Raw genomic sequence first — 20,327 nt, forward strand, 5'->3', positions numbered from 1 at the left:
CATTATCTTCCATGAAGACTGGACGTGTGGCGAGAGCATGGTTATCGAAATGAGGCACAACAGCACCGTCCAGGATCAAGTTCTGGTACCTCTGTCCATTCAGTGTTCCGGGAACTGTGATGAGGTCAAGTTTACAATCGTAGGAACAACACCCCCACACCATGACGGATCCACCCCCAAATGGAACATCAGCTTGAATGTTCCTCTGATCATATGCTGTGCCTCTCTGCTTCCAAACCCGTGCTCTTCCGTCTGTATGATGCAGCAAAAATCTGCTTTCATCGGACCAATGGATCCTTCTCCATGTCCTCAGGTTCCAGCGAGCACGTTCTTGGCACCAGGCTAAACGGGCATTGCGCTGCTCATTTGTGAGGAGTGGAGGTCTGATTGGTCGTCTTGCTCTCAATCCTGCAGAATTCAGGCGTCCTCTGATGGTGCAGATGGACACTCTGTTGTATGGATGCCATCCATGTCGCAGCTGTGTACAAGTAGACTTTGGGCTTCGTCTGGCTTGGCGTACGAGAGCACGATCTTCCCTGTCATTGTTTTTTTCTGGAACGTCCAGACCTCGGTGCATCCTTCACTTCACCGGAATCAGTATGCTTACGTAGTAACCTGCTGATGACAGTGTGATTAATGTTCAGTTGTGCTCCAATCGCACAACATGACATACAAGTCTGGTGCATACCAATAATTTGCCATCTTTGGTTCAGAGGCACTGGACGCTTGGGCATTTCACTGGTTGGTCCAAATAAAGCCTAATTTATGCCTAAAACCAAATTGTTGCTGTGTCTGCCAACATAACATACTCCAAAAGAGGTTATGTGCATACTGCATTTTTAGCAAACCGAACCCCGGTACAAGCATGCTGTACGCATTCATGCACGTGCAGCTTGGAACAAGGTGTGTTTGTGATATTATGTTCACAGATGGTGTAGTATATGATATATGTACTTGTAGTTTAAAAAACCGAAAATTATATTTTCTACTTTTACTTTAAAATGTGTGGTGCGATATTTATGACGAGGTGTATACTTGCCGTGTTGTCAGTTTTCTGGCTATGCATGTGTGCATTTTTTAGAACTTTCAAGCAAAATCATTGTATTCATTATGATAATTATCTGTACAAACAGATACGGATTATTCTTTCAATTTTCCTGGAGAATACTAGTTCAACTGACGATATGTCGTCACTGTTACAATTCCTGTCCCCACTGTTACATGATGACACTAATGACACTGTAACAGTAGTGACCGTAACATTAGTGACAAATCACTTAACTTTCATTTCTTAATTAATGATTGGTCCCTTAGGATCAAAAGACACATGCTTCCCAAACTATACACAAAATGGAAAATCAGTACACAAATGCACACAACAATTATATGACATAGGTTTTCTTTCAAGCCCAGTAACAGTAGTGACATAAAAAAACATGAGATATGAAAAACTCACCTTATGTATTGTAATTTTTTTATTCCCGCAGTCTCCAAAAACATGTGCAGCAATGTTGACATCCAAAAGGCAGGGCTTTGGAACAGGAAGTAGTTTAAGCAGTCAGCTAGGGAGACGCCATTTATTCGAACTATTTAGTTCTGATAACAGTAGTGACATGTAACCTTGTGACAAACATAAAAAAGGAAATAAATCAAAAGTTTTTGTTCAAAAATATTTAAATAATTTGTTATACTTAATCTAAGATCATCTTTATGGATATATACAAAAATGTCTGACAAAAACTAATTTGGGATTAAAACTGAATATCATGAAGTTGGGCCACCAGGCTTGTGACAAGCCAAACTGGACAAAATGTTACCCTTCAAAGTAATTTTTTGGAGCTTAACTATAATGTATAGCTATTTTGTATATCGTAGTATGTGCAGACATATATAAGATACAAATTAAGATTAAAACACATTTTTAGAATAACATAATTAATGAGATATTAAAATATAACAAAATATCTTACAAATTTTGGAAATAAATATATATACATATATACTGAACCGCAAAAGAAGCGTCACCATGGATAGATGTATGGTAAACCTTATTTGTCCAAACAATGTAAACATACCTTGAGACATATTAAAAATATGAAACTTGCCAAAACTGATCATCAAGGTTGAAATTAAAGTGTCAAATGTTCTTAAATGTTCACAGCATTAGTCTCTGAGAAAATGGCATCACAAGTCAGTATCTCATGTGTCCGCCATGTGCATTGATGACTACCGTGCAATGTCAATGCATGGAATGGATGAGGCGGTTGATGAAGGCCATAGGCACTTGAGTCCACACTCTGAGGAACGCCTGACGCAGTTCATCTGCAGTTGTCGGCCTCGGTCGGACGTCATTCAGCCGTCTTTGAATCTCGTCCCACAAGTGAGGTGGGGTGAGGTGAAATGGGGTTTAACATCACGTCCAAGATTATTGCACTTATATAGCGACGTGCATGCGACGTGCGACGTGTGTGTGTGTGTGTGTGTGTGTGTGTGTGGCTGCTTGTACTAGTCCGAACTGATGCCGATTTATAGTGCTAGCTCACTGAGATACCATGAATATGACTCCGAGCCGACCAGTCCTTGTTTAAGCCCCTTACTGCCGAGCGCCAGACAACAAGTACCATCTTTTAACGTCTTCTGGTATGACGCGGCTGGGGATCGAACCCCGTACCTTCCGCTCTCCGGGCGGACGCTCAACCATTAGACCACGGAGGCGGTCCGTCCCATAAGTGCTCAGTGGGATTTTAATCGGGACTGAGGGCAGGCCGCTGCATGGTGCTGATGCCATTCTGCTGGAGGAAGGAAGTTTCTTGGGGATTGCCTAAAAGTCGGGCCAAGAAAAGTCGGGCTGGGCCGGGCCAGCGGGTAATACTAAAAATGGATTGCAGAATAATAAAACGAAACGCGCATATCTAGGCAGATCTCAAATGTCCACAAACGTATAGTTTTGCTCATTTAATTGAGTTTGAAAATGCACCTTCAACAATGTAATAAACTGATGATTATGACTACATACCGTGAGTGTCGTAGAAAAGTCAGTGTCTTGCACAGCAAAAAAAATGCAGTTTCCGGTATCCGGATACCTGCCGGATACCACCGGACACTTGTGGCATGGACACCTCACCTGAAAGTATGTCACCTGGAATCCGGGTATCCGGCACCGGATACCTCACCGGATACCTCAATCTGGGTGTCCAGGGATCCGGCACCGGATACCTCATTCTGAGTTTCCCAAAACATGTCACAATTTGGGGGGTGCATTTTGTTCAATTAAGTGTGAAACACCTAAAAATATATTGGAAACTAACCATGAAAATTGAACATTGCTGAAGGTATCCGGATGCAATTTTTCGAGATGTCTTTCTCCTAGTAAATAATGTTAGCCTGGGCATAGCAGATAGCTGTAGTAATGTTCTGTGTTATTTTGGTTGTAAATATCCCCTTAAAGTTGAGATCTATGGGCAGGTACTTTTGGTGAAAACATTTTTCAAATTCATATATATTTCATTTTAGATGTTCAGCGTATTAAATGAAAAGCATTCAGTCCTGGTATGATGGTATCCTTACATTTCATCTTCATATTCCCAGTTTGTTCTAGCTTCTCGTGGTTGAAGCGCTCGATTCACCACATCGGTACATTGCTTGGTGTCACCCATCATTATATTGTTGGAATTTTGCTCATAAAGTGACATAACACCATATTCACTCTGACAAAACAAATGAAAGTCATTGGCTATGTGCTCACTTGGGCCTTTGTTCCTGGTGAGATTAAAAGATTATTTTGGAACTGTATCAGTACTTGTTACATCTTGACAGACGAGTTTCATTGAAGTTTGAAACAGAATATCATTAACCCAAATGGGTGCATCCACAGAAAACACCTAATAAAGTACCGGTACATAAAAATATCAATGTAATTTTTCTACTGACATGGAACTAAAAACTTCATTCAGTGAGCTGTATTAATTGTAGGAAAACATTCAGGGCATTAGTATATTTGATATATGTTAGCACCTATGTTATGAATGATCAATATCATATTTCTTTAAAGAAGCAAAACAAAAAAAGTTGTTAAGATAACAAATCATATTTATTGATTTTATGACATTTCATTGGTTCAGTAACCAAAGGTGTTTGCAAGAACATTCAAAAACAGAAACAGATGCTTCAATGCCATTTTCTAAATAAACAAATCGGTCAAATCTCAGAAGAATTTCAAGGGAGAAGAATATCTAAAGTCAATTATGTTTGTGCAGTAAACCACAAAAGTCATTCAGATTTGTATAGTCAGCGTCAGTGTACACCACATAAACATAGTCTCACTGCTGTGGTATTAATTCCTTTAGACTTGATTAATGTCGTAATAAAACAACCTACAGAATCACACTGATGTGGCATTATTCATTCAGAATCATCACTTTCTGAGGTGAACCTGCTAGTTGTTCTGGGGAGGATTATTCATCACCCTGAGAGTCCTTTGTATGACTTGTCTGATCTGGTGTCATTGTGAAATCCAGGTGCCTGAAACAATTTATAACATCTTTAAAATCTTGTTATTAAAAATATAAGAAACACACATATATTGACAAAGGGTAAAAAGTTGGTTTCTCAATGAGTAAGGTAATGACAGTTTATCAAGCAACTGTTAACCAAACCATGTTAACCAATGTAAAAAAGCCATAGCAAACAGTAAATTTTACAGAAAATACAAAATTGTAATTGATCTTCTGAAAACAATTCCTGTAGTGCCATAAGGCAGGCTCACCTGAATTTTTCTCAAATGTTTGCATTACATCAATGGCAATTGCAAATTGCATAAAATAGGTTCTTATACATAAAAACAGAACTACCGTATTTGATGTAATAAGTGCCTCGCTCTAATAAGCGCCCACGGGAATATTTGCTAATATATTGGCTAGTTAACAATCCCAATTAGCACCCTTTCCAATTGATCAATGTATACAACGCTTATTTATTTGCATATAATACACATTCGTGTGTGATATGCACCCTTAATTATGGGGAATTTCATTCTGGAAAAATATATTTGTCGTACATTAACATTTCAGGCTGCCAGCATAAAGCACAAAATTTTGAGAGCGCCCTGGGCGCTTATTCTGTCGAATACGGTATTCATAATTATCAAAACTTTCAATCACACAAGTCATGTAAGTGATCTCAAAATATTATATAATGAGTGTGCAAGTTAGTATAGTTCCACACAGCTTTTAGCAATATTCCAGCAATATATCTGCGGGGACACCAGAAATGGGCTTTTCACACAGTACCCATGTGGGGAACAGAACCCAGTGCTTCGGAGAACGCATTACCCACTAGGCTACCAAATACAAATATCATCTCAAATACAAAAGTAAGTAACATTAGGATTTCATACAACAGATATTTTCACCAAATATCAAGTCACTATACAACTGATTGAATTACTGATTAGAGAAGCAAGAACATATAAATGTAGCAGCTGAATCAGGCTTAATTTGAATCGTTCCTTGCTTCAGTTGCAATGGGAGCCACATTGAAAATAATTATCTCACTTATTATTGATAATTAATATCTACCATTAATTGGTAGGCCAAAATAGACACTGATACAAAAAAATCAACTGAAAAGAACCACCTGAACAATCGACTAAAAACTATGTATATTACATTTTGGGGACCTTGCTGGCAATAGCATGGGCGGATACAGAGGGGGGGTGCTGTGGTGCGCACCCCCCTTTTTATTTCGAAAATAAATCTTTAATTCTGTATAAATTACCACCAAAGACAATAAATACTGTAGCTGTAAAAAAAGCTGTATCCGCCCATGATTAGTCATGAGTAAAATCATTATCATATTTTTATCATTTATCCTATCTTTAATTAAGATTAACAATAACGGGGAAAAACTGCCAAATATATTGGTCAAGTGTAATCATTATTTAAGTAGTTCTATTTGGTTTTGGAACTTTTCAAGGGTCATTGTAAAAATATGTGTATTCCTATTTGAATACTCGTTTGATTGTTATAAAGTTACACAGTATTGCATCTATCGTCTGTTTCTAAATACAGTGGAACCCATCTTTGACTTGTGTGACATAATTGAATCATACCCCAAGTGCATTGTTATGCATCTGCACAGAGTGGTCAAAGTCCTTGTCACACACATAGTTTGCTACAAGGCAGAATCCAATACAGTTGAGACATCAGGTTGTATCCAGACAAACTGTCTGATAATCTCAAGTATGGTCTTGGTAGGATCAAGGGATGTAGCTAATCCTAAATAAACATTAAACAAATGACATAATCTCTTCTACAGAACACTTGATCAAAGCCTGCCCCACCTTTGATGTTTATCATCTTGTTACGCTCACAACAGCTCATTAGCAAGATGAACTCAATGTCAACTCATGGTGGATTAGGGATTAACAGGGCAATTAGTGTCAGGTGGGTATTATCACTTGCAATTATCTGTTAATTACTTAATTGAGTAGTGACAGCTTAGTTAGTTTCCAACCACACTGACAAGTCAGTTTACAGTTTACTAGTAACATGTTTCTGTGGACCAAGGAAATGTATCTTGCCAGATACTTAAAAAGTTCTACTCATAAGTAATAAAATAATGTCAGTTTTGATATGCAATTCTCCTTCAAAGACATTTAACATTTGATATACATAAACTGTCTGTTGAAACTATGATGATGCTAATATACAAGTCGCACAAAACAACTAATTCATATACTGGTACCTAGCCAAACATACATATTTTTTATACGCGTATGCACATGCTTGTACATATATACCTCTACTGGCACATCACACATACAAACAATCATTAGATGGATGTAATGGTTCAAAAATATTTTACATACACAAACAAGTGAACAGATTCTGTAATAGCATGGTTAATATTGGGAGATGTTTAAGCATTTCCATTTTCACAGAATCGAAGGCATATCCTTTCAGGACTCAGATCAGCTTGTAGTGATTTAAATTCACATAAAAATGATTCATGTGAAATGACCTATCCCGCATGTGTGGCACCTGTTATAAAAATACCATTCATTACTTATATGTGTGTGACAAATTATGCTATTATTAGAAATAATAGGTATTATTATTATACAGCATGGATATTAGTGATTTAAATTCACATAAAAATGATTCATGTGAAATGACCTATCCCGCATGTGTGGCACCTGTTATAAAAATACCATTCATTACTTATTTGTGTGTCCAAATTATGCTATTATTAGAAATAATAGGTATTATTATTATACAGCATGGATATAAGAAAGCTTTATATGGAATTGTTGAAAATTATGTACAGGAAAACATTGAAATAAATCAATCAATACGTGCATTTATCTCAGAATCTGGTAGATTTAATCAATACGGACTTCTCCTTCATTATCTAATTATAATCAGATGATTTCATTATTGCTCAACTGATAGTTTGCAATAGTATAGAATTAGTATTATATTATTAATTATTTTGTATTTGAGCATCATTTAGATAAGCCAATGAAAAAAATATATGTTTAAAACACATGTAATAGAACATATTGCAATAGTTAAGACCCGAAAAGAAGTTATGTGTAGGATCCTCAAAATGGTATCCACAAGAGCAGGTTGTAGAATCATGTTGGTGTTTGTTGTTTAACTCTGCACTCAGCCATATTCCAGCTAAATGACGGCGGTCTGTAAATAATCAAGTCTGGACCAGACTATCCAGTGACTGACATCATGAGCATCCATCCACACAATTGGGATACAATGACATGGATCAACCAAGTCAGCGAGCCTGATCAGCCGATCCATTAAGTTATCTCTTACAACTAGCATAGGTTGATCATGTTGATGGGGACTAACTTCAACCTGGAATCCCCATGTGAGTATGTATGCGGCTGTTAGCTTTGTTTGATGTTTAACGCCACACTCAGCAATATCGCAGCTATGTGGCAGGAATCAAACCTGCATGGGTCTTCAGGACGAAGAGTGAACGCTTCAACCACTAGGCTACCCCACCACCCAAAATTCCCCCATGATAAAGTTGTCATCATGGTTATTGTTCAGCTAGTTCAAGTGAAAATGTTCATACCCTTAAAATGTCTTATCTTCCACTTCACGATGATCTCTGATGCAAAACTTCCCTGTCATTAAAGCTGTTCTTGATTCTTCACATCTGGAAAAATATGTTGAGGCTATTAATCATCTCACAGAGTAAAGGGAGTATATGAAATAAGACAGTGAGTCACATTAGCATACAAATTATCCAGTTAAAGTAAACATATTTCTTCATTATATACATAAGCAAATACTAACATATGATAGACAGGCTACTTGTTATATAAAAATATAATTATATCCTGATACATTTACTTACATGTTGGCTATGAAAGTTAATGTGTCACATGTGACAGGCTTACATGTGGTAAATTACTTTAATACGTGATCATTGTAATATTCACATATTCCTTACCTTAATGTGTCACTTCAGCTGCCAGCATTACCTCAGCTGCAATCTCAATATTTGGCCAATTTTGACGAAATGACCGATCGTGTTCAGTGTATAAGCTGGGCCTCGTCTCTAATATAACTTGGCGCAAGTTGACGACGCGCATAGAGAGCCGGGAACCAGCTTATGTCGTGTTAAACTGGTTCCGGGCTTCCTATGCGCGTCGTCAACTTGCGCCAAACAATATTGTGATATTAGAGACGGGGGCCCAGCTTTGTGTTAACCCGGAACAAGCCAATTTACCCATATTCCCCTGCGGTCCAGGGCGCCATTTTAGAACATGGACGTAAACAAACCTCGTGTATCGATATACACTGTCATGCTTGATTACGATAAGCTTACCTCGTGTATCGATACCTTGTTCTCATTCACCTCCACCACGGAAATGCCGGCCGAAGTTCCTCTGAGCCATCCACAACGCGGAAGTCAACAGTATTTGGAAAGGCGATTGGCAGCAAATGCGGATGCCAGGTACGTAGCAGGGCTTCGTGACCTTATGATTTCCGTGGAGAGATCTTATGGAACGGATTGATTTTGATATTTTCCTGCTCTACATACTTTACCGTAAACGCCAAGGGTCCTTTTTTTAGTATTATGGTCAACTGTTTGTTATGACGACAAGGATTTGCATAAGGGGCGTAATGGATTTGTGGTCAAAACAAGATGATCCAAATTAGATCCGCTTTTTATAGATAATGAAGAAATGTACAAAGATCTAGGAACGATTATTAACTCTAAACTTTTGTGGGATGCTAATACAGACTATAATTTACAATAATGGCCACCAAAGACTTTACTTTTTTTACGCTTAACATATTTTTATAATTACACTGTTATGTCCTTGTTTTGTATAAGCTTCATAACTAAATAATTCAATATTTCATGGAATGACTCTGACCTTGGCGAGGATCTTTTTTGCAACAAGTGATTCCCTATGTAAAGTGTATGTTGAATGACCCAATAATTGTTTGACAGTTGTTAAATATGGGATTATGTTTTATCTCTGAATGTTTGGGATGAAATATTTTAATAAGGACAGTTCTAAGTTGGAAACTCAACTGGGGCCTTTTCAATTGAATTCAATGTACAGCATGTACAATTTGGATATTTCTGTAATGTGAATGCTACTTATTTTTGCAGAATGTCTGGATGAATGAGTGAGTCAGTTATCTGCACAGCATCAATGGAAAAAGGGAAGCAATGAGGAACAAGAGAAGAGTAGCAGTGAGTGGTAAATATTTGAAATTATTCTGTTTGGTTCATCATGTTCATGTAGCTATTCTGCAAATATCTTTTCAGTTTGCTTGTTCTTTATCACCTGTTGGCATGGATGGCCTAATTATCAAAGGCACCACAACTTGCTGTGCATAGTTGCATCTCTTGGGCTTGACAGAAACCAATGGTCGTGGGTTTGAATCAAGGGTAGCATCATACACTTGCTTGTGGGTTTCATCAAAGTGGTAAACATGTAAGACCTGCATCACTTCGGGCTCTCTTCCCATTTCACTCATTTAACACCACATCCAACAATAGTTCAGCTAAATGACAAGGATTATAAATAATCAAATCTCAAATCCCAACTAGGCAAACCAGTGAGTAATGTTATTAGCTCGATCCAGACGCACCGATGATGACTGTTATGGACAACATCCCACGTTATTGGGTACGATTACGAGCGATCAATGAGCCCACTTGCTACCTCATCTATTACTTTGGCTTGTATGGGAAGCATTTTTAAGAGATGTCAGTTAATGATTGTTTCAACTCATCAGCATGGAACAATATATATCTCAAATGTTTGGTATATAACAAAACTCAAAGATGATAAATTAAGTGAATTCGCTGCCTTTTATCTGTAAGTACATGTTGCAACAATTCTTTTCTATTGCTACAATCTTTATACATAATTTTGCAGAAACTGAAGTCCAGCTTGAGATACCCGGATGACTGGTTGACAGTCTGGAAGGACCCTTCCAGATATCAGAAGTGATGGGCAGACAGTGATGAGGAGAATCCTGTTATTTCAATGGGGGCCTACCAAGAAGTTATATCCCAATTGACACTGGGACACACTCACAAAGGCTGGTCTGGCTAATGTGAGAAGACCAACCAATGCCAAGTCGGAGTGGGACCCTTCAAGGACGTTGAAGAAATTATTGTCTTTGGCCATGTGGTAATCACTTGAAAGGAATGATGTTTGCGACTACTTGTCTATAAATGTGGACCCAAACACCAAATAGAATGTTCACAATTCTACTAACACAATGCAACAGGGATAGAGCCGATCTGGCCTCCCCTCATCCTGGTTCCTGTTTTTCCATGGCAATATAGAAGGGAAAGGATATTTGAGGGCAAGTAACTCTGAACTGGTGAGCATGGTCTGCTTATGCTTTCAAGCGAACAGTTATCCCACTCTGTTATGAGTATTGAAGAATAGGAGGAAATTGCATACTGCATCAGGAACCATCATGTGAACAATGTTCAGTGTGTGATATAGGCATATAAATAAAAGAAATTGATAATTTGTTTGTTGGTGTGTGCCAGGTGTGTAAATGGGGATTTTCCAATATTTTGCCTCAGTTTGATAGCCACAGTTATCGGATGAAACCATGCATTGCTTGGACATCTTTGGAATAACACATTGATCTGCTATGTCAAAGGTCAATGTCATAGCCAGACAAAAAAATTGTTAATGGCCAAACTCTTCCTTAGGGCAGGGATAAAAGTTGGCAACAGGTCATACACTTACTTTTTACCCCCCCCCGGCATATAATACGGGGTGATATAGCGATCAGCCAGTCTGTCTGTCCGTCCGTCCATCCGTAATCATTTCCTTTTCCAGGGGAAGGATTCCCAAACCATTCAGTGTATTTGATCGAAACTTGGCAAATCTATCAGGCACATACTGAAGTGGTGCCTTTTGGTATTTTGGGATTTTTCTAAAAAAAAAGTTTTTTTTTTTTTATGGAATGACGTTGGACATAGACTCAATTGGGGATGGGGTTCGTTTCCGGGGCAGAATTCAAAAACCATTCAGTGTATTTGATCGAAACTTGGCAAAGCTATCAGGCACATACTGAAGTGTTGCCTTTTGATATTTTGGGATTTTTCTAATTTTTATTTTTTTAAATTTTTATGGAATGAAGTTGGACATAGACTCAATTGGGGATGAGGTTCGTTTCTGGGGCAGAATTCGAAAACCATTCAATGTATTTGATCAAAACTTGGCATTCATATGGATGCGACCGTGGTGGATCTTTTGTGGATAAACAATGTATGCTTCTTAAAGAACTTTAAACTGTTGACTCATTACATACAGAAATGCACATTTACTAGTGGTTACTTTACAGACATCTGCCGGGGGGTTATGTCATCTTTCTGATGACTCTTGTTCTCTAATGTGCCTTTTCCTGCAGAAGTCTAAATAACTCTTACTCATATAGTTGTATATCATTGTCATATGTTTGTCAATGTTATACTGAATGAAGCAATTTACAATTGTTTTTGAAATAGTCGCAACTGATATTGAAGGTCAGATTAGCTTTCAATGTCTTTCAGTAAAAATGTTCACAGTAACTGAGGAACAGCTCTCTGTAGTGTGATGAAATCTGGTACATGTCACCCTCAGAGTGAGGCATATTGTGTTTCAAACTTAAATGAAGCTGGTATGCTCGTAACAAGTACTTGTACCTTTACAAATATTCATATTATCATCTCACTAGGACCAAAGGCCCAAGTGAGCACACAGTCGATGAGTTTATACTTTCACTCAGAACAATCTGGAAGTCTGAACATGAAATTTAAGGATATCATCATACACGTATTAGAACTGATGTTTGTTCATTAAACAGCTTAACATCTAAAAAGATTGAATAAATTGTCTTCTCCAAAAGTACATGCCCATAGATCTCAACTTTAAGGGGATATTTACAACTAAAATGACACAGAATGTTACTACAGCTATCTGATATGCCCAGGCTAACATCATTTACCAGGATTGCATCCGGATACCTGCCGGATACCTGCCGGATTCCTTCAGCAATGTTCAATTTTCATGGCTAGTTTCCAATATATATTTAGGTGTTTCACACTTAATTGAACAAAATGCACCCCCAAATTGTGACATGTTTGTGGAAACTCAGAATGAGGTATCCGGTGCCGGATCCTTGGTATCCGGTGCCGGATCCTTGGACACCCAGATTGAGGTATCCGCTGCCGGATACCCGGATTCCAGGTGGCATACTTTCAGGTGAGGTGTCCATGCCGGATACCATGGATCTGGTATCCAGCTTGGTATCTGTCACCAGATACCCGGACGCGTTTTGGGTAAGTGTCCGGTGGTATCCGGCAGGTATCCGGATACCGGAAACTGCATTTTTTTTGCTGTGTTGACTGTGTGTATTCTTTGTTTAGAATAGATTAGTGCTTCTCACCGACCTTGGCGTGTAGGGGTGTGATGTCCTGGGCAGGAAACGACAGTGTTTTGACTACTCTTCTTTCATTAATTGGCGTGTTGGGCATCCCTAATTAACCTTTACTAATTCGTGTTAAAACAACACAGGATGTTTTCTGAAAGTGGATATTCGCGAATGTCAAAGGACTGACACGACATGTGTTAATAACTTTCCAAGCACTTCTAAAGTTCCTAACATTCTTTATATCTAAAGATTAGTATTATATTTAATTATATACCACTTTATCGTCTCATACTTCAGTAGTTAAAGAAAACACAGAGCTCAAAGTGAAGCCTTTTTCACTCTACATTCTCAACATAGTCTCAATCAGAAGTGTTTGGCTTGTGTTGGGTCCGACTTGGCCCGGGCTGTCAAAATGCACTTTAAACACACAAATGTATCATCAAATGTCTTTAAATCTATAGACTAACATTATATCTAGCTATATACAACTTTATAGTGTCTCAGTTTGCTGTATTTAAAGAAAACAAGGGGCTCAAAGTGAAGCCCTTTTCCCTCTACATTCTCAACATAGCCTCAATCAGAAGTGTTTGGCTTGTGTTGGGTCCGACTTGGCCCGGGCGGTCAAAATCTACTTTAAACGCAGATATGTATCTTCAAATGTGTTTACATCTATAGATTAGTGTTATATCTACCTATACAACACTTTATAATGTCACGGTACATTGTATTTATAGAAAACAAGGGGCTCAAAGTGAAGCATTTTTGCTGTATTTTCTTAAGAAAATCCCTGTTAAAAGTGTTTGGCCCGACTTGGCCCGGGCTGTCAAAATCAACTTAAACCTCACAGATGTATCATCCAATGGATTCACATCTATAGATTACTATTATATCTACCTAAATACCACTTTATAGTGTCTCAGATCGCTGTACTTAAAGAAAATAAGGGGCTCAAAGTGAAGCCCTTTTCCCTCTACATTCTCAACATAGCCTCAATCAGAAGTGTTTGGCTTGTGTTGGGTCCGACTTGGCCCGGGCGGTCAAAATCTACTTTAAACGCAGATATGTATCTTCAAATGTGTTTACATCTATAGATTAGTGTTATATCTACCTATACAACACTTTATAATGTCACAGTACATTGTATTTATAGAAAACAAGGGGCTCAAAGTGAAGCATTTTTGCTGTATTTTCTTAAGAAAATCCCTGTTAAAAGTGTTTGGCCCGACTTGGCCCGGGCTGTCAAAATCAACTTAAACCTCACAGATGTATCATCCAATGGATTCACATCTATAGATTACTATTATATCTACCTAAATACCACTTTATAGTGTCTCAGATCGCTGTACTTAAAGAAAACAAGGGGCTCAAAGTGAAGCCCTTTTCCCTCTACATTCTCAACATAGCCTCAATCAGAAGTGTTTGGCTTGGGTTGGGTCCGACTTGGCCCGGGCGGTCAAAATCTACTTTAAACGCACAGATGTATCTTCAATTGTATTTACATCTATAGATCAGTGTTATATCTACCTAAATACCACTTTATAATGTATCAGTACATCGTCTTTAAAGAAAACAAGGTGCTCAAAGTGAAGCCCTTTTCCCTCTACATCCTAGACATAGTCTCTATCAGAGGTGTTTGGCTTGTGTTAGGTCCGACTTGGTCTGGGCTGTCAAAATCTTCTATAAACACAAAAATCTATCTTCAAATGTGTTTACATCTATAGATTAATATTAAATCTACCTATATACCACTTTATAATGTCACGGTACATCGTATTTAAAGAAAACAAGGGGCTCAAAGTGAAGCATTTTTACTGTATTTTCTTAAGAAAATCCCTGTTAGAAGTGTTCGGTCCGACTTGGCCCGGGCTGTCAAAATCAACTTACACCTCACAGATGGATCATCAAATGGATTCGCATCTATAGATAACTATTATATCCACCTAAATACCACTTTATAATGTCTCAGATCGCTGGACTTAAAGAAAACAAGGGGCTCAAAGTGAAGCCCTTTTCCCTCTACATCCTAGACATAGTCTCTATCAGAGGTGTTTGGCTTGTGTTAGGTCCGACTTGGTCTGGGCTGTCAAAATCTTCTATAAACACAAAAATCTATCTTCAAATGTGTTTACATCTATAGAATAATATTAAATCTACCTATATACAACTTTATAATGTCACGGTACATCGTATTTAAAGAAAACAAGGGGCTCAAAGTGAAGCATTTTTACTGTATTTTCTTAAGAAAATCCCTGTTAGAAGTGTTCGGTCCGACTTGGCCCGGGCTGTCAAAATCAACTTACACCTCACAGATGGATCATCAAATGGATTCGCATCTATAGATAAGTATTATATCCACCTAAATACCACTTTATAATGTCTCAGATCGCTGGACTTAAAGAAAACAAGGGGCTCAAAGTGAAGCCCTTTTCCCTCTACATTCTCAACATAGCCTCTATCAAGATAGACACAATTTTTATGGATAACAACTTCTTTAATACTGTGAAAAGCGACGTTTCGGTATAGATCCTTATACCGTTGTCAAGCAAGACTGAATGAGGGACTGACTGACTGATATAAAAGATTTAACGTGCGCTTTCCGACTACAGCGTATTTCGCACACGGGCCTGGTCGGACCATTTAGTGTATTCCGAGAAGGGTGAAAGTGGTGTGTGCAACCCAAGAGGGGGCTTTTAGGGGTTGCTTATATTGATTTTTTGAAATTTTTAAATTTGGAATAAATGCCGAGGTGGGTGGAGGAGGGAACTAAGGGAGCCGGGTGAGGTGGGTGTTTGTATGTTAATTGGATTTTGAATTGGTAGATTAATTAATTTTTAGATGCGCTTAATTAGGTCTGTTTTGATTAGGAATACGCCTAGGGCCTTGAAGTTTTCTAGTTTATTTTGAGGGTTTAGTATTTCATCTAGAGTAGGAACCTTATTTAGATTGAGGGCGGTTTGTAGTGTGGTTCTGTGTGTTTGATAGTGGGTGCAGTGAATGAGTGCGTGTTCTGTGGTTTCGGGTTGTTTGCAGTGGGGGCAGTTGCCTGTGGTGTGTCTTTTAAGTTGTTTTAGGTGGTTATTTAGGTTGGTGTGTCCTGTTTGGAGTTTTGTAATTAATCTGTCAATTTTTTTTAGAGGGGTGTAGGATTTTAGGTTTGGCTAGTGGTTTTCTGAGCACTTTTTTGATTTGACTATTTGAGTTTTGATATTGATTATGCCATTTTTTGGTTATTTTTTGTTTGTTTACACTTTTAATTTCTGATTTTGAGATGGGTAGGTTTAGGCTTATTTCTGGGATTTTGAGAGATAATTTAGCTGCTTTATCGGCGCTTTCATTGCCGTAAATTCCTACGTGGGCGGGGATCCACAAGAAGGTTATTTGTTTGCCTGCTTTTGTTAGGTCGTTGGAGCTTTTAAGTATTTGGTTTATTAATTTAGGTCGTTTTTTGGTATTTTTGTTTTGGAGGGCTTGTAGTCCACTAAGGGAGTCAGTGAGAATTAGGATTTTTTTGTTGTTTTTAGATTGTTGGTTATGCAGGGCGGAGGCCATGCCCATAAGTTCGGCCGTGAATATAGATTGGTTGTTAGGGAGTCGGTAAGATTGTGTGGATATAACTGGTTGTGTGGTATGGACTCCGAAGCCTGTGTGGTTGGAGATCGGGTCTGAAGATCCGTCAGTGTATATGTGACACCAATTTGGCCAATTTTCGTGTATGTATGCAAGTGTGGTGGTTTTAGCTATGTTTGGGTCGGTTTGTTTATTTATTTGGTTAGCTAGCGTTGTGTCTATTTGGGGTATTTTGAGTTTAGGGGTGAAGATATTTGATTTTTTGCAGTTTTGTTTAAGATTTCGAGTTTGGTGTTCATTGAGGTAGTTAGTTATTCTTTGGGATATTGGGGTGAGTAAGGGGTGTTTGCGAGCTAGAGCTTGGTTTCTTGGGCTAATGTTTTGGTTAATTAGGTTTTGGATGAGAGGGTTTGTTTGGGACGCGGCCCAGAAGTTAAGGCTTAGATGTTCCCTGCGTAGATTTAGTGGCATTTCTCCTGTAAGGGCCTGAAGTGAGGTGTAGGAGGTGCCATGTTGGGTGCGTGTAATTAGTTTGAGAGCCTGATATTGTATTGAGTCAAGTTTTTTAGAAAGAGAGTTGTTTAGGGTATTGTATATGGCACAGCCGTAGTCTAGTTTTGATCTAATTAGTGTTGTATATAGTGAGAGGAGGGTATCTTTGGAGGCTCCCCAGTTAGAGCCGGTGAGACATCTTAATGTGTTAAGGTCTTTGCTGCATCTAGTTTTTAGGTTTTGGACGTGAGCCTCCCAGGTGAGGTGTTGATCGAAAATAAGTCCTAAGAATTTTGTTTGTTTTTGGAATTTGATTGTTTGGTTGTTTAGCTGGAGGATTGGGTAGGCAGGTTTCATGTTTTTATGTTTGAATACTACTCCTGTTGTTTTATCTGAGTTAAGGGAGAAGCCCCATTTGTCTGCCCATTGTTGTATTTTATTTAGAGATTTTTGGATTAAGTTTTCTGCCATTTTAATGCTTTTAGTGCGGATCCATAGGGCTCCGTCATCCGCGAATTTTGAAGTGTTTAGTTTAGGGGATAATCCCTCGAATAGATCATTTATCATTATATTGAAGAGGGTTGGGCTGAGGATGCTGCCCTGGGGAGTGCCATTTTCTAGGGGACACTGGTCCGATAGTGTATGGTCTATACCCACGGTAATTTTGCGATTGTTTAGGAAATCTTGGATGAAGTTTATTATTTGACCTTTTAGTCCTATTTTTTTTAGTTTTTGTATTAGCCCGTGGTGCCATACCATATCGAAAGCTTTAGAGAAGTCGAGGAATATGCCTATGGTGTATTGCTTGTTTAACTGTCCTGTTTTTATATCCTGTTCTAGTCGGGCAAGGTTATCGAGAGTTGATCGGCCAGGAGTGAAGCCGCTTTGGTCAGGATTTATGATGTTGTTTTGGTCTAGGTAGTGCTGTAGCCTATTTTTAGTCATAAGTTCCATTATTTTGCAGAGATTTGAGGTTAAGGAGATGGGCCTATAGGAGTTTGCCTGATCTGCTGGTTTATTTGGTTTAGGTATTGGGATTACTAGAGCTTCCTTCCATGAGGATGGGACCTGTCCGTTTAGGTAGACTAGGTTGTATAGTTTAAGTAAAGTTTGGAGTAGTTTGGTAGGTAAGTGTTTGATTATTTGGTAAGAGGTGAGGTCTAGGCCAGGGGCTGTTCCTTTTTTTCTATTGTTTAGTACGTGATTTAGTTCTTCTATGGTGTAAGGTTGATTTATTTCTAGGTTGTCTTGTCTGTTTTCTTTGGAGAATTTGGTTTCTTTATTTAGTGTATCTTGGAATTTCTTACTGAAGTTACTGTTGCTGCTAACTTTAGAGAAGTGTTTGGCTAGGTTGTTGGCCTTTTGGGTGGGGTTAGTTGAATTGTTTATATTGGGGCTTTTTTTGTGCTGTTTGATGCCTCGGATGGCGTGAATTTTGCGCCACACCTTCCTAGCGTCGGTGTGGTGATTTAGCTCCTCACAGAATTTTTTCCAGTTTTTGGTTTTAGCAGTTTTAACTAGGTTTTGCACTTGGTGGTTAAGTTCATGAGCTGTTTTGAGATGTGAGGGGTCTCGTTTAGCTCTGTTGAAAGCTGATTTGCGTTTTAGTCTAGTTAGCTCTATTTCCTCATTCCACCAAGGGACAGTGGGTTTTCCTGGGTTGGATGATTTGAAGGGGATTGCGGATTTGGCTGCGTTGATTATGAAGTTAGTTAGGTTTTGACAGAATGTTTCGGGGTCTGTTGTTTCTAAATCGTTTAGATTAGCTTCGTTGCATAATTCTTGGAATTGGTCCCAGTTGGCGTTTTTGTACTGAAATTTAGGTTCCTGTTTAGGGGTTTGATTTGGTATTTTTATATTTCCTAGGGTTATATTTATGGGAAAGTGGTCGCTGCCTAGAGGTACTGGGTGGACGTCCCACATCAGACTTTGTGCTAAGTCTGGCGTACATATTGTTAAGTCGATAGCCGACATGGTGTGGTGGGTTTTGTCGTATCTAGTTGGTTGGTTATTGTTTAATAGTATTAGGTCATTTTTTTCGATCCACTCTGATATTAGTTGTCCATGGTTGTCTAGTTTATCTGCAATGCCCCAGGTAGGATGATGGGCATTGAAGTCTCCTAGGAAGATGGTTGATTTATTTCCTAATTGGTAAAGGACATCTAGGTCTGTATCTTTAATTGGTTTTAGTGTTGAGTGATAGATGTTAATGATTTTTATTTTTTGGTTATTGATGGTGACTTGGATTCCATTAGCTTCTAGATTAGGAGTGTTTACTTTAACTTCCTCGTAGTTAATATCCTCTCTAACGTAGATGATTAGACCTCCTCCTGTTCTGCCTGGCATGGTTTTGGACCTGTCGGTTCTCACTGCGTTATAATTTGGTAGGTTGAATTTAGTTTTATGTGAGAATTTGGTTTCTTGAATACAAGCTACATGGGGACCTTTATCTATTTTGAATTTAGCTTTGAGTTCAGAACCATGGCCGGCGAGGCCATTGGCATTCCATTGAAAAATGTTTAGGCCTTCCATTGGGAAACTGGGTGGATTTATGTTTGGTTTAGGCTTGGTTTAGGTATTTACTTTAGTAGGTTATTAAGGTTGCTGCTGAAACGGTCGAAAGAGGTGGTGACGAGTTTTAGTTTATGTGCTACACCAAAGAAGGCTTTGGAGCTGGCTTCTGGATTAGACTGCTTTAACACGTAAGCTAGTAGGAGGACTAAGTTGTTTAGATTTTTGCTTGCTACGTTTTGGGTGAGTTTTTTTCTATAGCTTTTGGTTTTTGGGGCTGACAAGGTAAGCTCGTTTATTTCCTCTGAGGATGTGTACTCGTCCTCTTCGGTTAAGTTGTCTTTAGTTTGGTCAATCTGTTCGGTGGTGGGTTGCATGCTGGGTTTGGGTGCGAGAGTCTGAGTGGTTTCTGTAGTTTCCCTGTTGACTGGGTGTTCGGGGGTTGCCTGTAGGTTTGGGAGTGTTGTTGCCCTTGTGGCTGTGATGGCTTGTGTTGGTGCTGGTTGTGTGGTGGTCGTTGTGCGTTGGGTTTTGCTTGCGGGTGTAGATGTGGTAATTGTAGGGTGAGAGGCGGGGAGGGTGAGAGTGTGAGTTTGTGGGATGTGTGGGGTGTTTGTTTCATTTGCGGTGTATGCGTCTCGCTGATTTGGGTCCCATACGGAGACTGGGTATACTGTTTTGCGTGCGTGAGTGTTGTTGTTTGAGGGTGGTGTTGGTAGTAGTGGTTTGTATGCTTGCGGTGTGGGTTTTTTGGTTTGGATTTTGGCCGTGTTTATGTCTATATGTCTGTTGGCCTGTTGGGTGAGTGATAGTCTGTGGGGGCAT

The 20,327-nt window shown here is 38.8% G+C and overlaps 1 long non-coding RNA gene across 1 annotated transcript; it reads right to left on the bottom strand.

The window, feature by feature from the left end:
- Positions 1 to 4,080: 4,080 nt before the first annotated feature.
- Positions 4,081 to 8,608, bottom strand: LOC139460629 (uncharacterized). Its single transcript, XR_011652817.1, has 3 exons — positions 8,479 to 8,608; positions 8,098 to 8,181; positions 4,081 to 4,521 (listed from the first exon to the last, which is right to left on the bottom strand). It is a non-coding gene; the product is annotated as an uncharacterized lncRNA (long non-coding RNA).
- Positions 8,609 to 20,327: the final 11,719 nt, after the last annotated feature.

The sequence above is a fragment of the Haliotis cracherodii genome, unplaced genomic scaffold, assembly GCF_022045235.1.
Source record: "Haliotis cracherodii isolate W230 unplaced genomic scaffold, xgHalCrac1.p SCAF_14, whole genome shotgun sequence".
Taxonomy (NCBI): domain Eukaryota; kingdom Metazoa; phylum Mollusca; class Gastropoda; order Lepetellida; family Haliotidae; genus Haliotis; species Haliotis cracherodii.